The following is a 26,262-nucleotide window of genomic DNA, read 5'->3' on the forward strand; positions in this document are numbered from 1 at the left end:
AGCAGCCCCCCTGCCAATTTGTAATGAGCCCACCCTTAGTTTATGAAAGAGTTGCCTAAAGATGATATTTAGGAAATGTTTCTAATGTCTTTTCTTCAGTTTTCCATGAACCGCACTGTGGAGTAGGAGCAAAGATTATTGGAAGGATCGTCAAAGATGGACGAGAGGCTGAGTATTCACATTATCATCTCATTTCATCCACGGTGACCCACTGAGATCAGGGCTTTGAGCTGATGGGAACACTGAGGATCAAAACCAGCAGATGACACCCAAACTAGTCTAATAATAAGCCATCTAGCTCCAGTCTGCTTTAATTCAGCTCCGTGACTGCAGATATGACTAGATTTCTCTTGGGTGTACAATAGAGTACACCCTCCCTCCGTCTCTGCTCTTTGAAATTAGGATGGTGTGTTTTATCTTCTTCCCCAATAAGCCAGGGATGGAAAAACAAATTAATGACAAAAATATATCTCAAACTGTTTCAATTCCTTATGCTTTAAAAAATTAAAAAATAAATGTTCACCACATTGCTAGAAAGAAGGATGCTAACATTTATTGAGAGCTACACTGGGCTCAAACTTGCAGACTTATTATTTCATTTAATTATCCCAACATCCTGCCAAAATGGTATCATGATGCCATTTTTATAGAGAGGGAATTTAAGGCTCAGAGAAGGTCAGGAACTTGCCCAAGTTAGGAAAATTCATAAGACATATGAACTCCAATTCCAGAACTCAGACACAGTCTTCCCATGGCATGGAGATTGCAGGGGCAGATGGCAGCATTGCTATAAACAGTAGGTGCTCCTGGAGACATGACACCTCAAGTGGGGTGCCTGTCCTCTCCCTTCACCCATCTCCCATCCTAGCTCTCTGGAAAAACTCAGCACTTGCACAGAGGAGCCCAATGCCCCCGCCGCAGACTGTAACCTGCTGCACCAGCTTACCACACAGTCCCAGAAAGGTCCAGGCAGTGCCATCTGCTTGGGGCCGGCATCTTGGGTGTGTGAGCTGGGCACTTGGTTTAAGGCTCTGCCGCTGTGTCTCAAATTTTCAAATAAGTTTCCAATAGGGAACCCTGCGTTTTACTCTTATACTGGGTCATGCAGCTGGTCCTGCCCATCTCTACGGGGCCCATCCTAGCGATCTTTCCCAGGAAGTACAGCCACTCCCAGTGTGTTTCCAAAAATGTAACCTCTAGTCCCAGAATGGTCAGGACTGAACAGACAAGTTACTTTAATCTGGGGTGGCTTCCTGCTCAAAGAGCCTTGATCCACTTCTAAGTAACTACTGGGCTTCCCCCACCCTGATCCTTCCTCATTCCACCTCACTCCTCCATCCCACACCCCCTGTCCCACTCACTCCTCCCTAAATACACCATTGCTCAAGGGACTGAAATTCCTAGAGGGCAGGGACACTTCCGTTTTTATCTCCAACTCCCGCTGTGGAGATCTTTCCACAGCAACACAGCAGGAATTTGATAAGAGCTGATAGATGAAATGAATTGCTGTATTTCCTGAACTCTTGACCCTATCAATTATAAGACATATAATCAAAGCCATAACATTACATTAAGCTTGCGCAGATTATATGTCCTTCATCCTTCTGCAATTAGATAATAAAAGCGGGAGAACAGCTTAGCTTTGAAATACAGGACAGCTCTGCGCCATCTCCACGTGGGTGGGTTATTCCGCCCTATCCCCGCCCACCTCTGACTCCACCCCTCCCCCTCTATCCTGTCCCATCCTCTCTGCCTCCTCCCCCCATTCCCCAGGCAGACCCCACCTTCTGCAAGAAGCCTTCCATCCTACCCAAATTCTCTCTAATGCACTCAGAGCCTTCTCTGCTTTGTTTATAAGGCATTTCATTACATACTACTTCATGGCACTTGGTGTTATTTGATTTGTTGTATTATATTTTTTATACCAATGAACTTTTCCCCCATCTTGACTCTGGTCCCATGAGAATGGGTTCTGGCACAGTGCCTTCTATGTGGCAGGTCCTCCATCTGTCCGTAGAAAGGTCTCCTGAACGAAGGAACCTTAGTAGCTGAGTGTGAAGAAAAGGGATGAACTCCCCAGAGGAATTCACCATGCACACCCCCCAGACTCTTCCACCTTTGGATGCACAAGGCATCCAGACCTTCGCCAAACACCCTGGAGAGGTGTCTCAAGTGACACTCATCAAGAGGCAAAGGAATGCTCCTTTGTAAACCTGCTTGGTGGATCCAACCTTGGAATTCCCAGCTCAAGTGGGGCGCTTTGATTTCTTTGTTTCCAGGTTTTAATTCCTGCCCCCAATTCTCTGTCAACAAAAGGCATCTTGCAGGCAACAGAGATATTTGTCTTCTCTGTGCTTCAGGGATGAGATGCTTTCACCAAGAGAAACACACTCTGACTCCAGGACTGCAGAAGTTAAAATTTCCCCCAGGACCCAGGCCACCCCCAGATCAGTCTCCAGGACCTGGGAATAGTGCTTGCAGGCACTCTTTGTTTTTCGAGGAGGGGGGGGTCAGGGAAGACACGTACTGGGAATTAAATTTATAGGTGCTTTACAACTGAGCTACATCCCCAACCCTTTTTATTTTTGAGACAGGGTGTCACTAAAGTGTGTGGGCTGGCCTGGAATGTGCCATCCTCCTGCCCCAGTGTCATGAGTTGCCGGGATTACAGGTGTGCCCACCAAGCAGGTCTGCAGGACCTCCTGTCTAAATCACCTCTCTTCCACCCTGACACCCCTGCCAGTTCCACCCCAACTGTCCCCACCATAGGGGTCTCCTTCTCAGCATGGCCGAGTGAGGCCCATGACCTTCTCACTCTGGAAACTGTCACCTCATGCATCCTGTCACCCTCCCAAGGTGCTTTGCTCAGTCTCCTTCCACAAGGTCATGTGACACTGACCCACCTCTCCCATGCTTCCTCTAGTCTCTTTGACTCCCCTGAAACCGGGAGCCCCTCCTCCAGGAAGACAGCCCAGGAGTTGCACCCACTCCTGTGACCCACACCTGCCAGGTTTCCTTCCTGCTGGAAGCCTATCCTGCTGCCCTTCCCTCAATGCCCACCCAACCTGCTTGGCATCCTTAGTTTTGTTCCATTTCTCCCTTTGTCAAACACCAGGCCACCTATTGCTTCCTGAATTACAGTCACTCTTACTGGGCTGAGACCTTCTTCAGTCGGTGACAGACACTCTCCAGTTTAACAGCACAAAGCCTGGCCTTAGATAGGCTGGAGCTCTGCCAAGGCTCAGACCCTGACTCTCTGTCTCCCTTGTCCTTCCTCCCTGTAGAAACCCGTCAATCTCCTTATTCAGATTCACTCAGCGCTGATCACGTTACACCTCCCTTCCCCCATCTGCAGTTCCATTTTTCCAACTATGTGCATTCCATGCAGGTGTGATGATGCAGGTCCTCAAAATATCCCCCCACATAGACTCCTTCTCCCTCCCTTGCCCTTCAGACTGCACACCCCTGCTTTCCTCTGGGAATGGCACCACAGGTCTGAGGTTCAAAACCACAGAGGCCCGGTTAACTCCCCCTTTGCCTTGAGTACTACTGTATTCTAGGCATTATGCATTATCTCATTTAATGCTCACAAGAAACTTAAAGGCATTAGTACCCCAATTTTGTAAACAAGGGTACTTGCGCACAGAGAAGTCAAATGACCTGGTCAAGGTCACCAGCACACACAACCTTCCCAGCCGGGATGGAGGGGCAGGTTTTAACAGGCTGGCCAAAGCTCCCATGATTATCCAGATTCTCCACACTCTACTTGGAAATGTTTCCTGTGTCAACACTGTGCTCCCGTGTGTGCCCTCAGGCTCCGTTCAGGCACCTGAGGTGTGACTGGGTTGTCACACCATCTGGGAGGCTGGGGCACACCGTCCTGCACATTCGGCTAGCAGTGGTGCACTTGTCTCACCCTCACCCTGAGCTTGCACGTGCTATAAGCTTGGAACCATTTGAGAGGCGCCATCCTGTTTTGCTGGTTGGCTGACCTCCAGCCCAGGGCAGGGCTGACCCCAGGCTGACCTCTGGACTCCACTGCTCCCCTCTCAGTCCTCCTTTGGCCTTGGGTCAAAAGCACTCACCAAGCTACCTGCTTGGACCGCAGCTGGGTCTCCCAGCTTTCTTCTCTTATTTCACCTCTTGGTTTTCCCACCTCAGCAGATCTCAAATTACAGCGCATCCCCGATCTCCTGGGGCCTATGCTTTCAGTTCTGATTGACGTACATGGGGTGAGGACACAGTCACATGGATTTCAACAAGTTCTCCAAGTCTAGTTCCTCCTTGGCTCTCTCCTATTCCCGTTTGCAGCCTTTCCCCAAGCTTTTTATTTCTCCCATCTTTTACCTCTTTTTCCCAGAATCGTGAGCAAAGCCCTTGTGTTCTCACACCTGACTCCACCCAGTAGAATCACCAGGCATTCTGAAAAAGGGCTAATGCCTGGACCCCATTTCAAACCAACTAAAACAGAATCTCCAGGTGGGCTTGAGGGGAGCCAGGATTGTCCAAGTTTTAAAACTGAAAGTCTCACCTCCCAGGATGCCTCTCAATTCGGGCAAAGAGCTGGTCATCCCGCCAGGCTCTACCATTTGTGAAATCTCTCCAGGGGATGGTAACTTGTAGGTAACTGCCAAACTCCGAACTTTCCCGGAGAAGAGACTCCTCTACAATCAGCCAGCTCCGTGGTGTTACCTTCAAGTCAGGGCTCACCTGCCTTTTGTTGTGATTTGGCTCTGACCTTCTCACAGTGTGTCCTTAGACCCACAGCAGCTGGGACCTTGTTTTAAAAAGTGAGCCATTTTAATCACAATCAACACCTGCAATGTACCCACACTCCACCTGGGCCAGGCGTCATCCTGGGTGCTTCAGGTGTCCTGATTCAACTCACAAGAAACACAGCAGGGTATTATCACCATGATCCCTATTTGACACCCAAAGAAGCTAAGCCCAAAGAGGTTCAGCAAGCCAGGCAGGGCCACAGTGCTCGCTGATGGCAAAGCTGTGCCTACAACCAGATGTGCCTCGCTCAGAAGCCCATGTGCAGTTCTCGCCTTCAGATACTTTGGGAATCACCACCAAAGGCATTGCGTTTACTGACTTCAGCTAAGTGGTGACTGAGGGGTTAACAACCAGGCACGACTTGCTGGGACAGGTTGGGGCTGGGAGGTCAGTCCCTCAGGGAGGTGTAGTGCTGATCAGAGAGGGCTTGGTCTGACCCCCGTGCAGCAGTGTTTACGGAGCACTGCTGAACTCAGGGGCTTGAACATGCCATTGCGTTACATTCAGTCATAACTCTGTCACGTCCATGGTGCTGGGGTTTTGTGGGACTCATACAGAAAACTTTCCTTTTCTTGCTCAGGAGAAACAATGGAGAAACAAATATTTGAAGCACACAGAGGGAGGTCAAAATATAAACCATGTTTCTGAGAGAGCAGTTGGGAGTTTGTGGCTTTAGGTCTCTGGCCAATGGACTTCCTGATGTTCTGCTCATGAGCAAGGACAACTCACATACCCAATCATTGCCATAGGAGGATAACTGGACTCTGCACTGGAGCAGGCTCCTCACTTCACCACCAAGAGCTGGGCGGAGGGAGTTGGCCCAACTGGTAACTTCTCTAAGAGTCCTGGGTCAGATGCCTTGCCTTTCAAGCATGAGCAGCTGGGGTTCCCCATCGCCATCCACTCAATCCCCGAGCCCTGCCCTTAAATGACTGCCTCCAAATCTAGTACCCTGTCCTTACCCTGCAGGAGGGCAGGGCTGTATGGTTTTCACACTGGAATCCCTGCTGTGTGGCACAGTGCCTGGGCAGGGAGCAGATGCTCAGTGAGCTGTGTTGAGGAGTGGATGGATGGATGGATGGATGGATGGACAGATGGATGAACACATGAAGGAAGGGACTCTTGCCAACATGGAAGGTTCATCGGGGAAGACTAGGGGAGAAGCATGAACCTAGCTATGAAAGAGCAAAGGCATGGGTCCACTGACTTCGTCTGACAAGGGAGCAAAAGTTCCCCAGGTGATGCTAGATGTGACCAGCATTGAGGAGCATGGAAGCTCCTCTTTTGGAAACAAGAAGCCAGGGAGCTTCCTCTAGAAGGGTTGGAATCGCTCCTATTTTGTAATCAGGGAAACAAGTGTTCAGGAAACCTGAGAATCTTGCCTTGAGTGCCCAGAGCCAGTAAACAGAACAGTAAGCATGAGTAATGGCCATCAGCAATAAGCTTTCCCCAAATTTAGGGCGGATGAGGAAGTTTTGGCCAAGTTGGAACCAGATCAGCTACACCAGTGGTTCTCAGCTTCTGTGTGCACCAGAATCTCCTAGAGGGCTTGGTAAAATGCAGATCGCCCATCCCATCCCAGAGTTTCTAATTCAGAGAGAAGGCTGTGTAGCTAATGGAACAGGTAAGCACGGGCTCCTGAGCTGGGACAACTGGTTCCAGGTAGGGCTTCACCACCAACACTAGGCCTCACCCAGATTGCTCAACTTTTCGGGGCTCAGCCTCTTCAAGCGCCAAATGGGGATCACAGTGAATGATCACACGTGACTCTTATGAGATGAATCATGAGAGTCTGGGGAGGCCGGGGATGTTGGCAAAAATACTACGAGACAGAAAGCAGAGTAGGACTGAACCAAGTCTTAAAGGGTGCAGGGACAGGAGCCAAAGTGGAGCAGAAGCCAGTGCATAGAAGCAGGAGGAGTGAACCCCGCGGAGAGGACAGGGGCTGAGCAGTCTGGCCGGCAGAGGGGCTGAAATTGTCACCTAGAATAGAATTTCCCTCTCTCCTCACTTGCGATTTCCTCGTCCCCTCCCCTCCTCTCTGAGTAGCACTCCACATGCCTGTGTCCAGACTTATTTGTTAGAACTGCCCCCACCCCCACCCCTGCCCCAGGGACTCAAGGAATCTTAGCAATGTCTCCAGTTCTAAGTGCTGGAGGCAAGGAAGAGAAATCAAAGAGGGGAAACCCACTCTCTAGGCCTGGGTCTTTGTATGGACTTCCCACTGTTCCTGTCCCCTAGGTTCCCTCTCCCCCAAAAGACGGTCATTCTGAGTCAGCACCAGTGTGGCCATCTGGTTAGAACTTCCTAGGTAAAGAGGGGCTCCCACAGGCTCTCTCTCATCGCCCAACCACACACCCTCTCTGCCATCTTTGCTGACCCATGTCCTTCCCTCTTTCACAGATAGGTTCATGCTCCTTCCTTCTAGTCTTCCCTGATGAAGCTTCCATGGTGGCAGAGTCCTTCCTCCATGTTTGTTTGTCCATCCATCCACTCACCAAGCCCTGCTCCCTGCCCGGGCACTGTGCCACACAGCAGGGATTCCAGTGTGAAAACCACACAGCCCTGCCCTCCTGCAGGGTAAGGACAGGGCCCTTGATCTGCAGGCAGGCACTGGCCACTCACAGGGTCATAGAAAATGGGCCCTTCTCATGCTCAGCTGACTTCTAACAGGAGAAGAGCCCCCTTCCACCGTCAGGAGCAAGCTGAAGCTTAATCTCAGTTCTCTCTTTCTTACAGACATGAAGGAAAACTCACTATACCAGACATGGATAAGGTGCTTGCTGAGTTCATGTTGTTTCCCTGTAGACTTTGGGATCGGGCAAGCCTCGAGGCATGCCATCTTCTCTCACTGCCTGGCCCGTGTCTGGCATCTGAGCTTCATGAGCATCTCAAGCAACACTGATTGACCTGCTCGGATGTATCCGACACTGGAGGTAACAAAACAAAGACAACACGTTCCTGAGGACCTAGAGCTTGAGGTTAGTAGGACAGTCAGGCACAGATAAAGGACAGTCACAATGCAATGCAGGAAGCACATGGCATGGGGAGCTGGGCATCACTGATGGGGGCAGAGAGGGGCAGCTGATACAGCTGGCTGTTCACAAACCCACCAGGGAGGGCTTCCCAGAGGAGGCAATGACAAAGATGAGTCTTAAAGAAGAGAATCAAGAAGTCTGAAATTGATCCTGTGGGCTGGCTGGCTCCTGCTTCTCCAGGTCGTCTGCACTTCTTGTTGACTTTGTTCCCTTTCTTTCCAGCCGCTCCACGGCAGAATGCTCAGCCCACCAAGCCTTTTGGAAAAGCAAACCCATGTTCATATGCATATGGTATGATTGTGGCTAGATTTCCCCCTCCCTTTTATTTAATGTTTTAAAGCCAACAACACAATGCTGATTGTGGAATAAAAGCTAAAAGTGTATAGAAAACATTGACTTCCTCCTGATTATTTTTAGCTGCTGTCCACATACCCTGCTGGCCTTTCAATGCCAGTGCAACCAAAGACCAGGGCTGTTTTCAAATATACCACAGATCTCAATGGCAGAGAGAAGAGGGTGGGGCTTTGGTTGATCTGGGGACGGAGTCATGGGATGGCAAGTCAGCAGGGCACGATGGCACATGCCTGTAATCCCAGCTGCTCAGGAGGCTGAGGCAGGAGGATTGCAAGTTCATGGTCAGTCTCAGCAATTTAGTGAGGCCCTAAGCAAAGTAGCAAGACCCAGTCTCAAAATAAAAATATGAAAAAGGGCTGGGGATGTTGTTCAGTGGTTAAGCACCCTGGGTTCAATTTCTAGTACCAAAAAATAAAAAATAAAAGACCTGCAAGTCAGCAGGGGGATCATCACCGTGGGTTTTAGTCCAGCACAGTTCCCTGAACAGGTAGTAAAAACTCATCGTGTCCAAACGAATGGACAGAAAAAGATGTTGGCATTCAAATACATACAGAGGGCAGAGAACTTGAAGACCAAACGCCAGGAGATTCCCTATGACACCCCAGGGGCTGCCTCAGTTAGGCCGACAGCCGCCAATGCCCTTTCTTTAAGGATTTTGGACATTCCTTAGGGACTAGGTTTCATATCACTGATTTCCAGCTAAACAATCTTTGCACAAGACTCCACCCTGAGAAACAGAAAAACCTCAGGAATATCATGGGTTGAGAGTCAAAGAATTTTTGGATTCCAGTCTTGGCTCTTCCACTCACCAGCTTCAAGACCTTGGGGAAGTCACTTGACGGCTTTAACCTGATGCCTTTCTTGGTTAAATAAAAGAGAGGAGAACAGGACCTGGCTTGCCACGGAATCAGGAGAGGGAAGAGAGAACAACATCAGATAAGGGGATTTAAAAAATTCATATTTAGAATATTTCCCAATATATTTGCCCCTGGGAAACCCAGATTTTTTTTTCTTTTCCCTTTTGTAGGCTTCTAATGTCAGAGCTAGCCCAGGCCCTCATTTTCTCTGGGAAAAGAAGATATGACTCCCAGACCGAAGGGCAGTAGAGTGGGGAATGGTGGACAGGAGGTGAAGCTTTCTCTAGACTGTAAGGACAGTTGAACTGAGGAAGCCCTAAGCTGGAGCAGTGGGCGTCAGATCCCTCAAAAGCCCTGGATCAGACCTGCCCTGGCCCCATTAGTGGGTGCCAGCAGAGGCCCTGCAAGCAAGATACATCGCAATGGAGGTCAGCCACAGCCCTGTTCATTTCCAAGGCCCTTTCCTGGCTGCCTTGAGGATGCTGGAGCTTCCGGGGAGACCAGACCCCACAGGGAAGAAGGGAATGGGAAGATATCTTTATAGGAAGTCTGCACGGTGACTTGATGGGAACTCCATCCACAATCATCTTCAGTCGGAGACCAAAGTCCATTCATTTACCAAGCTAAGGTTTCTATGGCAAGTTATCCATTATAGGAAATGATTACTTTGCCAAGTGTGATGGTGCCCACCTGTAGTCCCAGTGACTTGGGAGGCCAAGGCAGGAGGATCACAAGTGTGAGACCAGCCTCAGCAACTTAGCAAGACCCTGTCTCAAAATAAAAAAATAAAAAGGGCTGGGGTTCAGTGGTAAAGCACCTCGGGGTTCAATCCCCAGTACCCCAAAGAATTTAAAAATAAATTTAAAAGGGAAATGATTACTTATCTCTGTATATCTGAGTGTAATGTCTTCATTTTTACTACCCAATTCAGTAACTCTTCAATGAATATGCACACTCTCTCATCATAGCACATGAACACCATCATCGTAACTGGTAAGTTATTCTCAGACTAACAAGGAGGGAGAGAAGAAGAGGATAAGAATAAAAAAAGAGTCCCCTTTAAGGGCTGGGGTATATCTCATTCGATAGAGTGCTTGCCTAGTATGTGGTAGAGGCCCTGGGTTCAATTCCCAGCATCACCACCACCCCCTGCCAAAAAAAAAAAAAAAAAAAGTCCCTAGATCTGAGTCAGACTCATGGAGTCTGACCACAAAGCGGGTGGGGAGAGGGAGAAAGGCACGGTGGGTCGCCCCTCACCTGGGTCCACTCCCTCCTGACCTTATTTCCACAAACCTAGTAGAATCCTGCTCTTTTGTCCACTTCTCTGTCGCCACAGAACATGCACCTGACCTGTTCAGGTGGGCTCCTGTGGACCTCCTCACCTCCCTACCCACTTACTGTCCCTGTGGCCTTGGTAGAGAGCCCAGCGAGGAGCCAGGACGCAGGAGCTGGGCTGTCTGTGCACAGGTGCCAGCACTGCTGCTCAGCTAGTGTCACGTTTGGCAGGTTATTTAACTGCCCTGTGCCTGAGTTTCCCCATCTGCAGGTGAGAGTGATAATAGCCATTTGTGAATGAGAGGAGTCACACCGGGATCAGGGAAGTACTTGGCCCCATATTAACTCTCAGCGTGAATAATGGTGCCATCTCCGTGAGGTCTTCGTGAGTGTCCGTCTCCCTTCTCCTCATTTTCCATACAGACCCGTCGCCATCTGGGAGGTTATATATTCTATTATCTTTCTCCCATTAGAATGTAGACTCCATGGGACATTTTTGGCCCTCATTCATTGTTGTATCTATAGTAACTAAAATTACTGCCCAGCACATAGTAGGCCCTTGCAATTAAGAACGAATATATGCAACTTAACTTACTAACTATAAAAACTTGGGCAGGTTCTGGAACGCCACAGGCCCCAGTTTCCTCATTTGGGAAATGGGGTTGGTGCCTATACCCCCACACTGATGAGAGGCTTCCAGAAAGCAACATCTGCGATACGCCACTCCTCCATCTTTAGTACGTGATTGACAGCTGCTGACAGATCAGAAAGGACCAGTCTCAAGTTGACTCTGGTGAGGCCTGAATACAGTTAGTGGTTGACTCTCCTCCCCCATCAAGGAAGGCTGGGCTGCAGGGCCACTGGCAGCTGGCCAGGTGTAGGACAAATGTCAGAGATATGTGCCTGTGGGACTGCCCTGGTCCTACAAGGTCTTGACCAAGGCAGCTGAACCCTCCCCCACCCCTCCTGCTGAGAGATGCTGGCTGGGCCTAAACATTTGGGAGAGCAGGAGCTGAGCAGTGGGAACCTCGGCCGGCCCGGGTCCCACGCCACATCCTGGCCTTGGAGGAGGGGAGCCCAAGGCCTGGACTTGCTTCCCAGCGATTCCCAGGCGGCCTGCTCTCCCGTCGGCTCAGCTGGGCTGCCTGAGCTAGAGGGCTGCAGGGCAGGCTGTGCCCCAGCATCACTTTCTCCCCACTCATGAAAAGTGCCACAGGCCTCAGAGCCCAGGCCCTGCAGCCCTCCCACCCCATGGTCTGGGGAAGGCCGGCGGTGTAGAGCAAATGAGCTTCATGTGACCAAGTCACAGAACAGTGACGCCACCCAGGAGCTTCTCTCATTTCTCTAATTTTTCACAATGCCCCAGTTTATTAGCAACTTCCCCTAAGAGTCCATCCCGCTCTGTGGCTGACCCCGGAAGAGATGGAGACAGACACCCGGGCTTCAGTGTACATGGAGAGGAGGAAACATGGAAGCCAGCGTTGGCCCCATGGCTTCCTTGTTTCCCCAGCTTGGGCCCCCACTTAGTGCCAGGCACTGTACACAGTAGGGCCACAGCAGTGAGTGCAACCCTCACCAGGGAGGGGTGCTCCTGGGGAGCAGGCAGGGAGGGGCAGCAAAGGAGCTGCACAGGGTGTGACAGGAGCTAGATGAACAGGATCTAGGCAGGGAAACTGAGCAGGGGTGGCACCCAGGTACTTCCGGCAAGCCACCATCTCAGGAGGACACAGAGCGAACGAATGGGGACGCAGTGCTTCTCACCAAGGGGCTGGCTCAGAATGGCTCTGTGGAGGACATGTTCCTCTCTGTGTGCTGGGGCTTTTACCGGAAACTAAGCCCTGTGAGGGCAAGAACATGGTTCCATCTGCATCTTCAGTGCCTAGGACGGGGACAGATGTATGTGCAGAAGCCCCTCAGGAAGAGCATGAGTGCACAGATGGATATGCAAACACCCTGGAGGAGTGATCACTCCTGTCCCCAAGGAACTCTTGCTCCTCTCTTATCCCACTAACATTCATAAAAATTCCTATTGCCTAACTTCCTGTTAGTTAGTGTGAAAAACTTCACAGGCTACAACTTTCCCAAACAAGGTAGCTCTCAGCCTTGAGCATGGGCATGGGAACCAACAGTGGGGCTCTGTCCATTCTCCACTACCCTCCACAATCACACTCCCTCAGTATGCCCTGGGCACAGCCACAGGATCTCACACCACTGTGGAAGTGGCCAGAAGGAGAGGCAGTGGGGACCAAAGTTTGTGGTTCTTGGTATCTACAGAAAAATACCATCCTTGCTACCCACACAAGTCAGAGACACGTAGGCTGTCCAGCCATACACCCCACATGGATGCACAGCCCCTTCCTGGGCTCCTGCTAGGGACCATATTATACAAGGGGGAGATGCTGATTCGAGTGGTCTATTTAGACACCAATTCATAAAGCTGGCCTTTGGGTAAATGATCCAAGCACTGGACACTCTTGCTCCATCCTAAGTCAAAAATTATAAAGCCCATAAGTTCCCTTCATATTTCTGGTATTTATTTTTGCATGCATTCATTCAGCAAATATTCAGTGAGACCTGCCATGTGTTGGACCCTGTCATTGGAACCATGCTATGGTTTCCATGTCTGCGTCCACTACAAATTTCAGGTGTGGAAATTTAACCCATTAGGGTGATATTAAGTCATTTCTTTTTGGGAAATGACTAAGTCATAACTGCTCCACATTTATGAATGAAATAGTGCTTTATAAAATGGTTGTAGGGAACCAGATTGGGCTCCTTTTGCCCTTCTGACCCTTCCACCACATGAGGACACAGCATTTACCACCATCCCCCTCCAGGAGAATCAGCAACATGGTGCCATCTTGGAAGCAAAGAGCACCCCTCACCAGACACCATTGCACTGGTTCCTTGATCTTGAATGTTACAGACTCCAGAACCATGAGAACTAAATTTCTATTGTTTACAAATTATCCAATCTGTGGTATTTTGCTATAACAGCCTAAATGGATTAAGACAGACTAGGAAAGTAAAACAGAACCTCTCAGATCCTTGCGTTCAGGAGGCTTAGAGACTGTCAGAATAGTCATTTTCAAACATTGTGCTGAGTGACATTGGAGGAAGGCTGGGGGGAGTAGAGATGAGGGGGAACCTCACCTACCTGAAACTGGGGGAATGAGGAGGAGATACTTTATAAAAGTGGCAATGTTTGAGCTAAGTTTGAAGGGTGGCTGGTATTTCCTAGGTATGGGCCTTCAGGTAGTGGGAAGGGAAGGAGTACGGAATGTGAAGAGGTGGGGCATGCAGGGCCTGGGCAGCTAGAGGGCAGAGGACCTGAGAAGTCGCCCAGGACATGGTCCTCGGGGTTCACTCTGCTCCCATTCTAAAACTGGTTCTGAGATTTTCCAAATTCCCTTTAGGCCCTTTAAGAGGTCTAAGGGGAAGCACACTTCACACAGAAAGATAGGGACTGAACTGTAGCCCAGGACCCCAAGGAAAGGAGCTGAGGAGCATCTTCTTGCCACCGCCTCCAAGCCTGGGGCCACCTCCACAGACCCACACGCAGAGTCAAGATGTGAGGCCTGCTGCTCTCTGGAGCGACTAAGTGCCACTGCATGAACCCAGCTCCAATTATCTGACTTTGGAAAAGACTATTCTCTCAGCCCCTGAACAGCGTACCTCCCTCCTGGGATGCCGGCGTGTTTTCTCTGATGGACCTGCATGGCAGCTCCCACAGTGCAGCCAGAACACAGGTCCCTACTGTCGAGACCATTTTACAGGTGAGCAGCTGAAGCCCCAGAAGCAGCCACCTGTGCCAGGACATAAGCTCATAACAGAGTCCTTTCTAGAACCCCATCCTCAAATTCATAGCACACGGCTCTTCTTTATTACTAGACAGCAGACGCAGAACAAAGCCTGGTGGATTCTTGGTTTCCCTTGAGTTTCTACTTCAGATAGTGTGTGTAGTGAAAACAGCTACAAAAACACAATGCAAAAATAAAAATTAAAAATTCCCCCAAATCTTAGCCAGGATTCTAGTGCATATTCAACTAGTGTGAATATTTCCAATAAATTTGGTAAGCCCTGTGTTGGTACAAGCTAGGCCACCTCTCTCTTTAGAGGATATTTCCTTATATTTCAGAAACTAATTCACAATTTTTCCCAATCTGTACATCAAATTTTCTCTTTGAAGTCTGGAGTATACTAAGAAACTGTTCTTTTTTTTCAAAGATTCAGATCTGCCAAGTTGAGGTTAGGTAAACCTATGGCAGTGCATACTTGCCATCATTACTTGAATCCCACTAGCAGGCTTTTTCATATTTCATGTCTGATTTTTTTTTTTAATTTTAATTTCCCTAGGGTTCTTCAGAGTGCTTTTTCTTCTTTTTTTTTTTTCTTTTTTAAATTTTATATTTGTTCTTTTTACTTCTATAAGACAGCAGAGTGTATTTTGACATATTACATATACATGGAGTATAACTTCCCAGTTCTGTGATTGTGCATGTGGAGTTTCACTGGTCATGTATTCATATATGAACACAGGAAAGTTCTGTCCAATTCATTGCACTGTCTTTCCCATTCCCATCCCCCTCCCGTCTCTTCATTCCCCTTTGTCTTATTGTACATTAGCATTCACATATTAGAGAGAACATTCAGTCTTTGGTTTTTTGGGATTGGCTTACTTTGCTTATCATCACATCTGAGTTTTATGTGTATTTTCCTAAAATTTTATGTGCAAACAGTTCTAACAGGAAGTGAGAAAATATCATCACTGAAAGCAGAAACCAAATTAGACTGGTGTGCAGAGATCTGGGAATTTTAGGCGGGTCAGATGGCATTGCTATGGTCTCCAGGAAAGAAGAGTTATGGGTTATACAAGCTACACATCAGTTTCTTGAGGATTCGGCTGAAAATGCAGAGAGAGGTGGGGGAGAGGGAGTATCAAGGCTTCCCAAAAGCCCCCACCCAGTCTTCTCTCCAGCTGTAGAACACCACACCTTTGGAGAGCCCTGCTCTTCCCAAAGGACCCCAGCTACTCACTGCTGTGCTTTGTACTGTGAGTGATAAAATACTGAAATTCCCAGGGACAATGAGAAAGCTCTTTAAATTTGAAAAATATCTGCCAACTGTCAGTTGGCTTGACTTGTCACACCAGATACCAGGAGCTGACCCTACAACCATTTCCGCCCCAGGCCCCTCCTCCCCCCGGGAGCAGATGACAGTCCTGGCTGTTGTTTCTCCCCACTCTCTCAGGGCAGCCAGATCCTGAGCCAGCAGGCAGAGGCTGAGCCCAGACAGGGATCCAATGGAGAGGGAGTCAGGCTCCTCAAGCCAGGCATGATCTACCCCTTCTCCAAACTCCACCAGCCACCGGCACCTAAGGACACATAAGAGGTGGGCATCAGTCCCACTTCCCATCAGAATCTGGAAGTTCACAAATAATTTTCCAGCCATTTAGCAGTGGGGTCTAATGGGGTCTCCTAACCCATTCTGCCTGAGAGGCACAGGAATTCCGGCATGTGGAGTTCAGGTGGCAAACTGTAAAAGAATGTCCTGTCCAAGGGGATGCATGACCCCACCCTGCCTGTGGGGCCTGCACACCTGGGAGGGGATGACAGGTGGACACTCCAGTACAGACACTGGCACAGCAGGGCCACTCCCACCTGTGCTCCTGCAACCACTGGAGCTCAGTGCCTGATGACATTGATGGCTGGAGTGGTGGGGACAGTGGTGACCTGGCATCTCCTCCTAGGCACCACAGGGGGGGCTGGGCAGGTGAAAGGTGGGCGTGTGTGAGCGCACAGCCAGGCTCAAGAAAGTGCCCCGCCGCCGGCAGAGCCGGGCTAGTCCTGCAGTAGTTAGTTAACTATTGCTCCCTTGAAGAACGAGAATCCTTTTTAAATTCACACCCTGATGAGCAGCACCTGGTTCTCCCTTAGCAGATTGCAGGTCAGTTTTTAGACTCATTAAAGCCATGCCAGGTCATCTCTTGTCACACTCCTCAAGTAGCTAGACACTTGGGAGAGCCTGGCTCTGAAGAAGACTAGCAAGTCCCAAGAAAGTCCCCTTTGTCCCTCCTCTCCTATTCTCCCTCAGCCAGCCTTTCTTAAAACACCCTGAAAAGGGAAAGGAAGAGCAGAAACTGTGTCCTGGACCCAGTCTGGGGCTGGTTACCCCATAACGTGACTTTCCTGGCACTTCCTCTTGCCGAAAAGACAATGGGTCCTGCCTGGCTCACCCCTCCGCTCCCTCAACTCCTTCTCCGTAGGGCCTCTCTTGCATGCTGACACAGTCTCCTCTGTCCCCTAGTTGCAGAGCCAACTGCCCGGGATTGGGGTTTGCTTTCTTAATTATCTGAAAATGCTAACATGGGAGCCCAGGAGCTGGCAGGGGCCTGGCTTTCAGTGGCTGCTAGAAAAAAAAAAAAAATCTTTCTTTGAAATCTGGATCTCTTATGCCCCACATAGGAGGTCAAAATAAACAGGGACACTTGATCATGGGGCACAGGGTCTGGGAAGGCTCAGCACTCACGGTCAGTGATGGATTTAACTACAAAAAGTTCTAGTGCCTAATAGGTAATGCGATCCTGATTTCCCAAAATGACACAACTGGACACCCCCCACAAAAAAAAAAAAAAAAAAAAAAAATCCCTTGCTGCACAGACTCTAGTAGGAAAAGGGACAGGTCACCAGAATTCATGCCAACAATATTTCCTAATGGGTACAGAGCTGGATATGGGGGAGGCAGCAGAGAGAGCTAAGCCCTTAAGGAGATAAAGTTAGGAACAAATTGCTGAAGTGTAGCATAAAATGGTCACTGGTGAGGTAGGTGCCAAGCAATGCAGGCGGAGAGAAGAGGAAGTCACTGTGTTGGTGAGGGTAAAGATGTGGGACATTGGGGCAGAACACAAAGAGGGAATACCTGACCAGAATACAGAGCCAAACTCTTACAAGCAGAGAGAGCTCAGGGGGCATTCCAGGTGGAGGGCACCACTAAGGCAGAGGCCAGGAGAAAGGAAGAGAAGAGGATGTTGGAGGCAGGCGAGCAGTGCAGCATGGCAGGGTGGGGCTCAGGGGGCACAAAAAGATCCACCTGCAAGTCCAGAAGTGGTGGGGCCATGATGTTCAAGAGGGAAGCAGGCCATGTTTTCCAGCAAAGGCTGACTGCATCCTGGTTAGGGCTTCACAAATGATGTGAAGCCAAACCTGGTCCCTCCCTGTTTTTGTAACTACAATTTCACTGGAACACAGCCATGCCCATTTGTTTACAGATTTGTCTGTGTCTGTTTCAGGGCTACAATGACAGAGTCAAGTGGTGAGACAGAGACCTGGTGGCCCCAATAATAAACAGCTTGCCTTTGTGCAAAACATGTTTGGAGATCCCTCATATAGAACATGGACAAAGAAGACCAGGGTAATTGCCCAGGATCCAGCTGAGGGACAGGAACAGAGAGCCAATCATGCAAAAGTAGATATGACCCGCCCCCCTCCCCACCAAGCTGCTTCATGGCAAGACCCAAGCCCTCATCGGGAGAAGGAAGAAAAGGAGATGGAGGAGAAAGATGTAAGTCCTGAGCTTCTTCTCTCCAGCATCCAGCACTTCTAAAGGTCAAGGAACCCAAACAGCCCAGTGTGCCCTGGGTGTGCTTGGGATGGCGAGGCCTGAGTTACATTTATAGTTCCCTACATCCAGGATCACTCTGTGGCCACCTTGCCTAACAACTGATCCCACCACAGAGGCTGGAAGTTGTGAATGACTAGAGAACAACACACTTTGGGAGGAACAGTGTTCCTGGGAGGCCTACACTCCCCCTTTCTGGCCTCTGCATAAGATGTCCCATCTGCGAAGGCCTCTGTGGAGGTCAGACATGCTGAATCAGAAGCTGGGAGCTCAGTTCCAAATTTGGAGGCTTTCTTTTCTCCTGGGTTGCCCTCCTCTCTGAGTCTCTGCCCTTGGTTCATCCTGAGACTGAAACCAGGATACTAGAAAGTTTGGAACCTGCTTTTCCCAGCTGAGTCCCCATGGAGAAAGGATGTCACACCATGTCTTCTTAGGACACCCTTATCACACCCATCCCTTCCTGCAGTAGAATCAATGTAGCCTTTCTGAACCTTTGATACTTTGGGCCTTCCCTGCATACAATGCAGAACCCAGTTTAAGAAACAAAGCATTTAAAAGTTAAACACTATCATTTTAGGAAACCACTGGGTGCCAACTTGTACAGAAACACAAACTTGGAGACTAAAATCTCATGCCAATGGTAGGTTATATGGTGGTCATACAGTTGATTCATAATTTTTAGATTATTATTAAAATGAAAACAAAATGTAACATTTCTCAAGAAGAAAAAAAAAAAAAAAAAAAACACTTCAAAGCACAGAGTTCTCAAACTTTGGAGGAAACATTCACACAGTCCTTCCAAGGGTCTTTGGTCCCCAGTGTGAAAGATCGTGTGCTGGTGAGGGCCTAGGCTCTGGAGTTAGGCTGGTTTGGGCTTTTACTGGCTTTTGTCTCAGCTGTGTCTCCAGTGACCAACACACAGCTGGCACATGGTAAGTCATCAGTTCAACTTTGTTGAATAAATGAATGAATGCAGATGCTCAAGTCTGCAGTCCATTGGCTCTGTATCCTACATAAGATCCTTAACCTCTGAGCCTTAGTTTCTTCATCTGTAAAACTTACAAACTTATTCATGACTCAGAGAATTCCTGCAAGCATTAAATGAGACAGAGAACCCTTGGCACAATGATGGGTGCATTCAAGGTACAAAATAAATGGTAACTACCATTGTTACTTTGCAATGATGGCTTCACTCCCATATACAAGACAGCTCGCCAGATCTTCACACCCTCTCAATTCCTTCATGGCATGTTCTGTTTTGGTAAATTCTCAGCACAGAGTCTGGCACAAGTAGGAACACAGAAAACATCTGTTGAAGCAGAATTCTGTAGAGAGCTTCTCTGATCCAGAAACCTTCTCTGATCCAGAAACCCTGGCCTCGGATAAGTGCCAGGGCAGAGGATGCTATTATGTTCAGTCTCCTCCATTGGAGGCCACCCTTTGGCAAAGAGCCAGCCCTCCAAACTGGACCTGGGCACTCAAGGCCAAGCAGCTCACCTGTGTCCATGCCATAAGAAATGGAGCCAGGGCCACATGCTTTGCAGAGGGTAGGGGTGCTGGCTCAGCCAGTCTCCTGCTGTGCAGTCCTCTCCCTGATTCCTCCTCATGCCAGCTTTGGCTAGCGTGGGCCTCCCCCTGAGGCAGTGTTCCCAGGCTTCGGCAGTAACAGGCTCTCCATTCTTTCCTGCCCTCGGCAGACCTGCCCCCTCCCACTACGACACCGCCTGTTGCTCATGGGCAGCTGCCCCCAGTCCAAGGGGAAAACATAGGCCTCTTGGGGATCTGGGGAGCAAGCTCAGGGCTTGGTCTGTCCCCTTACCCAGGAGGAAGAGAAATTGGCCTGAATTGCCTGCTGAGATAGATTCACAGGGTCACCCACCCTTGACTGCAAATGTCATTTGGCTTCGGCCAGTCCCACAAACAGCCCCCTTCCTGGCCACACTCCGTTTTCTCCAAATGAGGGAGAAATCTGACATCTTCCCTTCACTGATCTTCACTCTTTGGGCCAGGTTCCAGCAATGTCCAGATGTCAACCCTCATCTCCCTGCCTCAAGGGTGACAACCACTGGTGGGGAGGAACCAGGGCTATCCCCAAGTTCAAGGCTCACTGCCCCCTGGGGATCCCAGCCTCCACCTCTGTCTCCTCACATTTGCCTGCAGAATCCCACTGGCAAGAATCACCAGAACTCAATCCTACATCTGCAATCTCCAATCCAAGAAGGAAGAAGTGGCATGTGAATCTTTCACTTACCAAGTTCATCGAGCTATTTTCCAACTTTCTTTTTAGGGATCCTGAGCTCAGTCCTCAAGAATGATCCTCTTATGTCCCAGCGACAGAGCTGGGCAGTAGGAACCCAGGCCCACAGTAGGTTGCTGTAGACAGGGAGTCCTTTCGTGGGCATGGATTCCTGCACTTGATTCAAAGCAACCCCCCTCTTCTGGAAGCGCCAGCACTCAAATCAAGCCCAGGAGGGTCCCAGCTGCAGCTCAGCACAGCACCCAGCAGGGGAGGCAGGGCTGGCTGTCAGAGTAGCATAGAATCCAGCTGTCTTTCTTAAAGGGAAAGTCTGCTTGAGAGTCTGCAGGGGGGTGGAAACATAGGAAGGAGGGAGGGAGGAAACGAGGGAGCGTGAGCCAGCATTCTCCAGGGAACAGCTCCGAACAAGCTCCAGGACCCTGGTCCTGAGGACTAACAAACTTGTCCAGAGGCAGAGGGCCCCTTCTCCAGGAGCCAGTTTAACCCCTGCAGAGCCTAGTCGGAGCTGGACTCAACCAGAGCAATGCAACACCTGGTAACAAGTATGAAGGACTCACTGTGTGCAAGGCACTGTCCTAAGGGCTCTGCATGAAGAAGCAGGAACTTCAGGAGGTAGGTACCATTATTGCAGATGGTGATCATTGTTTCCATTTTACAGATAAGGATGCTGAAGCCTAGTGACAATAAATTGCCAACCCAACAGGAAATGAGTGGGCAAGTTAGGATTGAACAAGAGCCACTGTACTGGATCTTAGCCACTAAGCTTCGTGGAAGAGTCCAGAAAACCACACTATGTCAATCTGCAACTGCAACTGGAATACCCACCAAGGTCAGGTTCAGGTCTTAGGACAGGTGACCTTCAGGACAAGGTGTCTATCCTCAAAATGCTCAGTGGAAGAAAATCCCCTGACCCCAGTGCTGACATTCACTTTGGAGGGTGGAATTATTTATGCTTTTTATTTTCCACCTTTATAACTTTCTGTATCTTCTATATTCTAAAGCAGTTAGTCTTTAGAAAAAAGAAAAAAGAGAAAAAAACTAATGCTTCCACCTTCTACCTCCCATTCAAATATTTCAAACAACCCAGACTAGATCAAGAAGGTGCAGTATTCTTTGTGAAAGTTCTAAGAGGTAGGAGAGACCAAAATTAACAGGATGGGGCAGGAGAACTGTGATTAAATCTATTTGAGTTCAGGTTTGCCTATTATAGACCTAGAGGCAGGCTTTTAAAAAAATATAAAAAACAGGGTTTTTTTCTTTCAGTCAAAACTGAAAAAAAAAATGTAAAACCTAGTAATTAAAAAATCAGTGAGATCCAAATTCCTCCTATGTTATTTAAGACCCTTCATAATTTGATCTTCAACTCCCTCTGCAGCTTCCCTCCCACTATGTCCCACCCACCCCACCCAGCAACCAGGCCAGACTACCAGAGGTTTCCATGAGTCTATCCAGTTTTCTGCCATTTGCTCAGGCAGTGCCTTCTGCCAGGGATGCCCTTTCTTTCCTCCTCTAAAGACTCTGACATCTTTCAAGACCAGCTCCAATTCACTGTTGCTGTGGAGCCTTCTACTCCAAGCAGAAATGACTGCTACCGAAAGTGTCACCCTTGCCCATGGTCTGAATGTTTGTATCTCCCCAGAATTCACATGTTGAGGCCTAATCTCCCATATGATGGCATTAGGCAGTGGGGTCTTTGGGAGGTGATAAGGTCATGAGGGTGAGGCCCTGATAAGTGGGATTGGCACCCCTATGAAGGAGAGCCCAGAGAGCTGTCTCACCCCTTACATATGAAAGGGACATAGTGCAAAGATAGCCATCTAAGAACCAGAAAGCAGACCCTTACCAGGTATCAAATCTGCTGGCCCCTTCATCAGGGACTTCCTGGCCTCTAGAACTGTGGGAAACAAGTCATTGTCTGAGTCCGCCAGTTTCTAGTATTTTGTTACAGCAGACCAAACCAACTAAGACACCATCCAGAGCATGTTTAGGAGACCTGTCACCATACTATATTCTGATTAGTTTAGTACCTTTGATCACTTTGCTATCCCCAGCACCTAGCACCAAACATTCATGGAATAAAACAGCACATGATAATAATAATTGTTATTGTTTAAGATCGCATATGAATTTGTAGCACTGCATCACACATCATCTCATTTGAATTTCATGCCACTGGCCAGGGTGAGTACCAGAAGCATCAGTTGTGACTACTGGAGGAGGTATAGTGTTTGAGGGTTCTTGCAACTCTGCCCTTTGAATGTTAGGTTCACCCAGATAGCCCTGAAAGGCTGGCCAGGGCCCTGCCCCTTGTTTCAGCTCAGCCAGATCATTGACATCTCGCCCCCACCCTCTACATGCCTCCCAGGGCTCTGACCCAACATACCCTTGCTCTCAAGTCCCTCTCCAGCCAGGCAGAGGTACAGTGGGCAAAGGGGTGATCCTTCCTGGCTGGTACATACCACATGGTCTCTTGTCTTGGGTGTGCAGCAGGTCAGGGTACCAATGAGGCCACAGCTTCAAATTAGAACCCAGAACAATTCTGCCAGCTTCATGAAGGAAGACGCTGCCATACAACCTCAGTTGTACCAAAGCAGGTAGCCAGTGCACACACCCTGGCATTGAGGCCACCCGAGAGGGTGTGGACCAACGGCATACAAAATGCCAAGGCTAAGAGGAAACTTCAAGATCACATTGCTCCAACTCCTCCCTAGACAGCCAGGAAATCCAGAGCCCAGACTGGGAAGGGACTTGTCAGAAACACAAAATGAGACAGTGGCAAGATGACAGCTGGCTCCTGAGCCCTTTCCAATGAGTCTGATCCAAGCAAGAAAAGGCAAGTTCAAGGATGGAACCCAAAGTAAACCACAAAGACCAAATTAATTAGCAAAGCATTCTTCCATGATACCCATGATACAAATGATTCTTATGTACAACACCACACAGAGAACACTCAGAATGAGAACAATTAGGACAAAACAGAGGAAGGTGTTCAGTAATAGTAATCAAATTCAGTCACCCGGGAGGCCAAGTCATGTCATACCCCATCTCCTTCTTTTATGTCTCCTACCAAAAAAAGGGGGCACATGGGTCTAAGTCGAGGGCTAGCTCTGCATCCACTATGCAGAACTCATTTCAATGGGAATACCACATATGGATGCTTTCCTTCATCCTCAGATAAAATTATTTATAGTTATGCTGGTTATTGATCCCCAACCCCAGCTCCAGGAACGTGGCAGAAGGTACTTCCTGGCCATTTGTGTTTGAGTGGGGCCACAAGGTTAATTCTGGTCCAAGAGCTAAGAGTAGGAATCAAATGTTGTGATGGCTAATTTTAGGTGTTAGCTTGGATGGACCATGGAACCAGATATTTGGTCAAACATGAGTCTAGATGTTTCTGTGAAGATGATTTTTTAGATGAGCTCTATAATCAGTAGACTTTGCATAAAGCAGATCACCCTCCATAATGTGCCCATACAATCAGTTAAAACTTTAAAAGACTGAGGTCCCCCGAACAAGAAATAACTCATCCACACATTGCCTTCAGACATAAGCTGCAAGATGAGCTCTTTCATGGATCTCCAGTATGCTGGCCTGCCCTGCAGATAGTGGACTCTTCACCCCCACAACTGTGTGAGCCTATTTCCTAAAATAAATATAGATGATAGATAGATAGGAGGTTCTATTGGTTTATTTCCCTGGGAAACCCTAATTTAGGTGTCCTTAGTGGTTTAGAGCTTTTAGTTTGGCAGGACCAGGCACTCTTTTCCTTTGGCGCAGCCAACATCAGCATCTAAGACCATCTGTACTGCCAGCCTGGGTTCCTTAATGACTATAATGAGTGGAGCAGAGCCCCTCTGCTGACCAGTGATAGGTAGCATGGGTAAGAAATAAACTTTTGTTGTCCTAAGTCACCAGAATGTGGGAATTGAAGATTATCAAGCATAATCTAACTTAGACTAACGGAAGCACTGGCAGTTCAACTTAGACTTGAGATGATAGAGTGTGAGGAGACACATCCAGAAAACTAATGGAACCATAAAAGGATTTGGATACTGGTGTCTCATTGAGAGTTGCAGATGCAAACCTCCCCAGTTGTCTATCTTGGGGTCCTGGGAGTCTTTATCCAGAATCCAACCACAGATGTGTAAATGCATCAAAGGTACAATCTCACTAATGAAACTTCCCTAGAAAATGTTCAGAGTTTTGCTGAGGAATCTGACCTGGACCTAGAATGGGAAGCTCTCCAAAGAACAAAAGTTTCCACTACGGCAACAAGAATGTTAAACATGATTAAGGAAAAAAAAAAAAAATCTCAGTACTAGAAATGAGATGATGAGTATTTATAAGCCAAAAACCAAAGGCCATTCATTCCCTGGTGCCTATGAGGTTTCCTGCTCCATGGGGAGGGTCAAGAGGACCAGAGAGGGTCCAGAGCAAGATGTCCTTTGCCCAAATGCAGACGGGTGAAATGTGGAGCCTTTGAGGAAATGTAATTACACAGCACTGATGGTTCCCCCTGAAAAATCTAGGGTGAGCCAGAAACTGCAGGAACTCTGTTATCTTTCTTGTCACTGGATACACCCAGTCTTCTGACCTTAAATACACTACAGTGATAAACTCTGGGGCAGAATAAGATGTATTGGCCTTATACTATTACAGGAAGGATTTAGCTTAGTGGCTCTCAATGGGGGTAGTTCCCCACCCCACAACCCACCTCCAGGGCACTTTGGCAACTTGGAGATGTCTTGGCTTGTTGCAACTGGGGAATTCTATTAGCATCGACTGGGTGCAGGATAGGAATGCTCCTGAATATCTGACAATACACAGCATGGCCCCACACAACAAAGAAGTATCTGGCCTAATACCAAGGTCAAGAAACCCTGGTTGAAAGAAATTGCTAGTTATGTGGGTATGAAGGTTTAGAATGAAGGGCAGGAAGAACATTGACAGACTGTTGGAAAAATTATATACATATTCAGATAACGCAGAACTAAAGAACCACTAAAGAGCTTTGAGGGTTAGCCCAATTCATATCTATAAAGAACTAAGTTTCACTGCCACTCTCTTCTCCCTGTGCAGAAGAAATACAGCAGAAGAATCAAAGAGGTTGGTCCATTATCTGAAAGATGTCTTTAGATTTGCAAAGTGAACAAGAAGCAAAGTTGAGGAGTGGGGCTGGGGTACAAAGAGCCCACCTACTCAGCATGATGAAGAGAGGGGACACGTTTGTTTGGGTTTTGGGCCAGCATCAAGGGAGAGAAGAAGAAGGCCAAATGACATGACTTTTGGCTAAGTAATCTCTTTTAGAAAAAGGATGTCTAGTATTCAGTTTCAAATTGTTTGCATTATTGTAATGTAAACACCATCAGTCTTCCCAGAACTTTAAAGTTTACCATGTTCACAAAGTCCTTGTTCAAATGGCGTGTGTGTGTGTGTGTGTGTGTGTGTGTGTGTGTGTGTGTGTGTAAGTCAGGGACTGAGGGCTAAATCACACAACTGGGTCAGCATGGTGCAAAAGAGAGTTGTTTTGCATGAAACGGTAACAGTACCTGACATTCACCCTGGGCTTACCATGCACCAGGCCCTGTGCACATGCTTAACGTGCCCAGCCTCACTGAGTGTTTACAGTAGCCCTAAGGGGGACAGCATTGGGGTCCCATATTAAGGAAGGAGATGAGGTCTTGGCAGAGGGAATTTAAGGCTCTCACTCCAGGGTACCCACATATTGAGTGAGCCACGGTGGCAGAATTGAAGCCCAAGTGTTCTGGCTCCAGGGTCCATGTTCTTAACTCCTGGGCCACTCTGCTTGTGACCAAGGGCTAATTAACTAACAGGATGGAAATGGGAACTCAGAGCTGGAGGTGACATGAAAAATATCAACCACCATCTCTGAGATCTCAAGATCAGTGATTCTCAGACTTTAGTGTGTGCCAGAATCTCCATGTGAACCTGATCAAGTTCAAGCTGCTGGGCTGCATCCCTAGAATTTGATTCAGGAGCCTGGGGTGGGCCCACAGATTGGCACTTCTACCAAGTTCCCGAGGGATGGTGATGCTGCTGGTCCCAGAGAGCCCACAATTTGAGA

General features: G+C 48.5%; 1 protein-coding gene across 3 annotated transcripts in view; it reads right to left on the reverse strand.

Moving 5' to 3' along the window:
* The window catches only part of DAAM2 (dishevelled associated activator of morphogenesis 2), a 108,329-nt gene that overhangs the window by 57,582 nt on the left and 24,485 nt on the right, over nucleotides 1-26,262 (reverse strand). The window contains exon 1 of one of the 3 annotated variants that reach the window (XM_079148334.1): nucleotides 20,172-20,430. The exons of the other annotated variants lie outside the window; for them this stretch is intronic. The gene's annotated coding sequence lies outside the window, so the exon portion shown is untranslated. Of the gene's footprint in view, nucleotides 1-20,171; nucleotides 20,431-26,262 lie in introns of those variants that run through there. 3 annotated transcript variants of the gene reach the window in all.

This window comes from Sciurus vulgaris, assembly GCF_902686455.1.
Source record: "Sciurus vulgaris genome assembly, chromosome: 7".
Lineage (NCBI taxonomy): Eukaryota > Metazoa > Chordata > Mammalia > Rodentia > Sciuridae > Sciurus > Sciurus vulgaris.